Below are 5,000 nucleotides of genomic sequence, written 5' to 3'. Positions count from 1 at the left end.
TGGGCTAATTTTCCTCCAACCTCCGGTTAATCGACGATACCGCCCACCTCCAGGACGTTTTCCGTCGTCAAAATCACTCTCCGGCGAACTATTTTGTTTCCTTAACAATTTACGCTGAATGTCATTTGACATACTGGAGGAACTGTTTTCCTCCAGCTGATTCCTTCCCAAAGGCCGCGGGGTGGAAATTTGCTCCAAAAGTCGGAGGAAAACTAGCCCAGTGTGATAAGGCCACGCGCACACACACACACACACACACACACACACACACACACACACGACTCGGTGGCGCAGTTGGTTGAGCGCTGAACTGCCACCATGATGGCCCGTAGTTCTTGGTTCGAATTCTGCCCGGGGCCGAAATTATTTCGGTACCGCTGCGCTTCGGGTCGTTACTCTGATCCTCGTGGGCGGGGAGTTGGGGTGTGTGTGTGTGTGTGTGTGTTTAAGGTCATAGCATTACCCATAGATCAGACCTACGAGCTCTGAGCTCTCTTCCAGGAGGGAAATAGCTGTCGATCATGAGTCCAACACGTGATCCAAAGACCAAGTGAATACACATATGCGCGAGCGAACAAAGTTTGGAGAAATCACATATGTCAACACTGAAACAGAGAAGAGAAAGAGGTGATTTGTTGACTATTTATAGCATTATGAAAGGGTTGGAAATTCTCGACAGAGAGGACTTATTAAAGTGGGACAAAAGAGGAACAAAAAGACACTAAAAGAAACTAAAGAAAGACAGCTACAGAAGACACTTGAAAAAAATAGCTTCTCACATAGATTGATTGATGTCTGGAACAAACTAAACGGAGAAACAGTGAATGCCAGAACTATACACGATTTTAAGAATAAACTTGATGTGGAGAGATACGAAAACGGGTCTCTACTAGCATAGCTCTCGTCCCGTAAAATACAACTAAGTACAACTAGTTAAACACACACACACACACACACTTACACACACACACACACACACACGGTATGATAAATTGGAGAGTAGGAGGGTTGTTCCTTTCCTTTATACTACAATTAGTTAAATACACATAAACACACACACACACACAGAAACACACACACACACACACACACACACACACACACACACACACACACACACACAATATGATAAATTGGAGAGTAGGAGGGTTGTTCCTTTCCTTTATACTACAAGTAGTTAAATACATACAAACACACACACACACACAGAAACACACACACACACACACATTTGAAACTAGGTGTGAATATTAGATAATGAGAGAGAGGATCCACGAGCGTTGTTCTCTTCCTGCACACTACAATGAGGTCAATACAAAGGTAAATAGAGACACAGACTCACACTCTCACAACTGAAGCTAGGTACGAAAATTGAGGAGTGAGACACAGGACCCCAAGAGCATTGGACCTTTCCTGAATACTACAATTAAGTAAATACAATTATATGTGCATTGATACGTATATATACTTACACAGCTCATGTACACATACACACACGGCACAGGTACACATACGCATGACGTATACACACACACACACACACACACAGTGCGTGTTTCGCCGCCTCCTCATCCGGGATTCTCGGCCCCGGTCTCGGGCCAAAGCTCCCGCTCCCAGGGGGCTCTGGCCCAGTTGGGCGCGACGAGGGACACTGCCCCGGCCGGCAGCACTTGACGGGACCGAAGACCGGGGCACGCCCACTTCCAGAGTAGGACACTGACGGCGCCGACGAACTTCGAGGGCTTCCTTGAGACGCCGATCAGGGAAGATCGGCGGGAAGCCGCGGGCAGAAGAGGGGCACTCCTTCCAGCTGCATTTTGCGCAAGTGTTCGGGGTGCTCGCCCGTTCTCGAAGCGCGCCTTTCGTCAAGAAGAGAGTCTTCCACGGAACCCGGAGGGCCCCCGGAAACCAATGGAGCTGCTCGGCGGCGAGGGCCGAAGAAGAGACAGCGCCAGCACTTCGGTCGGCGGCACTTGCGCTCGAGTGCAAGGAGAGTGCCCGCCGGCCTCGGACGCTCGTCGGCGAACTTTGAGGAGACCTCGGGTCCCTCGCGACGACGTCGGCCGGAGGAGATGGACTCCCCGGACGGAGGGACTCGATAGTGTTCGGGGCACGGCCCTCGAAGAGTCCAGCGGAAGAGCGAGTGAATGCGTGAGTTAATGTGTGTGTATACGAGTGTGAATGAGCGAGTGAATGTGTGAGTGAACGGGTGTGTGTGTGGGTGGATGTACCATCATCCCCTCAGCTGAATAAAGTCGTTTGGTGCTTCATTCATTGCAAACTTCATTATGAATTGTGTCACCGAATAGCGAAGGAGTTGGACGTATGTATGTATATATATATATATATATATAATAAAAAATATGGGATCAAATTCTCTTGTAAACAAGTATTATTAAAATAGACAGCATTCTGACAGGTAATAATCTTCTTGTTAGAGAAGTAGAGAGTGTCTCTACCTTGAAAACACAAACAAAAAGATTATCATGTCAGGATGCTGTCGATTTTGATACTATTTCTGTATATATATATATATATATATATATATATATATATATATATATATATATATATATATATACATATACACACACACACACACACACACTCTTCCTTTCGTTCATTCGTTCTTTGTAGGTGAGACCACAGCAGTAAACGAGGTTTCCAAAGCGTTTATGAGGATGATGTTTGGAAACTTTAGAATGACGAACCTCAGCTATATCTGAAATGGAAGACCAGGAAAATGTTTCAGGACAGTAGAAACCACATTCCAATCGAGAAGTTGAACAAAGCTCCATTGTCCATTTGGGAGGCCGAAGTGACGTGGGAGCGAAATGAGTGGCAATTCGAAAAGAGAGACAACCAACAATTCCGTAAATGGTGAAGTGTCTGCCAGGAAATGATCTTGGTGGGAAATGAGTTTAAAAAGGAATACGTCATTTCCTATGCATTTTACTTTATATTCAGAATATTTTGAGTCTTTGATTTGTTGAACAAGGTGGTAAAAGAAAAAGGTACTGATCTAAAGAAGCCGAAACCGGTTGGGAATAAACTCTGAATACGTTATTTCCTATGAGTACATTTTACTTTATATTCAGAAAATATTGAGTCTTTGATAAGTTGAACAAGGTAGAGAAGTTACTGATCTGAAGAAGCGTAGAGCGAAACCGGTCGGGAATAAACTCGGAATACGTCATTTCCTATGGTTGTATTTTACTTTATATTCAGAATATTTTGAGTCTTTCATATGTTGAACAAGGTGGTAAAAGAAGAAGGTACTGATCTAAAGAAGCCGAAACCGGTTGAGAATAAACTCTGAATACGTCATTTCCTATAACTACATTTTACTTTATATTCAGAATATTTTGAGTCTTTGATAAGTTGAACAAGGTGGTAAGAGAAGAGGGTACTGGTCTGAAGAAGCGTAGAGCGAAACCGGTCGGGAACAAACTCGGTTTACGTCATTTCCTATGACTATATTTTACTTTATATTCAGAATATTTTGAGTCTTTGATAAGTTGAACAAGGTAGAGAAGTTACTGAACTGAAGAAGCGTAGAGCGAAACCGGTCGGGAATAAACTCGGTTTACGTCATTTCCTATGACTGTGTTTTACTTTATATTCAGAATACGTTTAGACTTTGATATGTTGAACAAGGTGGCAAGAGAAGAAATTATTAATCTGAAGAAGCGTAGAGCGAAACCGGTCGGGAATAACCTCGGAACTAGACACTTATCTTCTTCTTTTTCCCACCTTTTCCGTATTCAGAGTTTTTCTTAAAGAACGAACGAGAGTGGATGGGAAGAACGAAGAGGACCAATTGGCACATTCTGACCCAGAAGTATTTGTCTCAGCGAATTCCATTTTCGAATGAACGTATTCACAAGTACAGAGATACTGTGGAGGCGGTATATGTCTGCCAACAGCGTAGTGGGAGAGTGGTTAGGTCTATTCACCCAAAAGATGCTAAAGTGGAAGAGACGAGGAATGGGATCTGAATGGGTGAAGGATGAATGAATGCGTTAACTTGCCCGAAACGCCTCTTGGTTCCACCACGCTCACCGCTGCACTCAGACCTACAAATATAGAAAGTTGCCAGTTAGTCATTTTATAGAATATATGTACGTGTACTTAACCATGAAGTAGTATTTCGATCAAATCATATTTAATGTCTCTCCTGACATTTTCTCATTACTTATTGAATGAAGGAGTATGTACGTATGTATGTACTCGTATGTATGTATGTATATATGTATGTATTTATGTATGTACGTATATATGTATGTATGCATGCATCATTTCCAAAATATGCTTTCTTTCTCTTAAGTGTTATTATTTTATTTCTTTTTTAGCTGGAGGGGGGGGGTCAAACCTGGCCATGCCTGCCTTATAAGGGGGAAATCCTCTTGGTATTAATACTTCTTCTTCTTATTCTTCTTCTTCTTTCTGTTCTCTTTTCCTCCTTATTCATATCCTTCTCTTTTCCTCCTTATTCATTTCCTTCTCTTTTCCTTCTCTTCTTTCTTCTTTGTCGTCTCTTTTCCTCCTCTTCTTTCTTCTTTGTCGTCTAAATTCCTCTTTTTCTTCTTTGTCGTCTCTTTTCCTTGTCTCTCTTTTTCCTCTTTCTCTTATATCGCGTTTTCTTTCTACTCTTGAACTTCCTGTTGCTCCCTCTATACATCTTTCTTCTTCTTTTTCTTTCTATTATTTTTTCTTACTCCTCCTACTTTTTTCCCTTTTCTTTTCTTCACTCTCCATCTCCTTCATTTTATATTTGTCTTCTTGTTTCTTTGTGTTTCTTCTTTTTCATCTTTCTCATATTTCTCCTCTTGCTTCCGTTCCTCCTCTTCATCCTTTTTCCTCTTTCTCCTTTTATTCATTTTTATCTTCTTATTCCTCTTCCTTCTTGTTCGTCTCCTCCTTTATCTTATCATCACCATTCTACCTTTTGTCCATCTCCCCGTCTTCATAATCTCGTTTTTCCACTGTTCCCCTGATAT

This window comes from Oratosquilla oratoria, chromosome 37, assembly GCF_046742065.1.
Source record: "Oratosquilla oratoria isolate Oo_2021 chromosome 37, ASM4674206v1, whole genome shotgun sequence".
Taxonomy (NCBI): domain Eukaryota; kingdom Metazoa; phylum Arthropoda; class Malacostraca; order Stomatopoda; family Squillidae; genus Oratosquilla; species Oratosquilla oratoria.
This window is presented reverse-complemented; position numbering follows the sequence as displayed.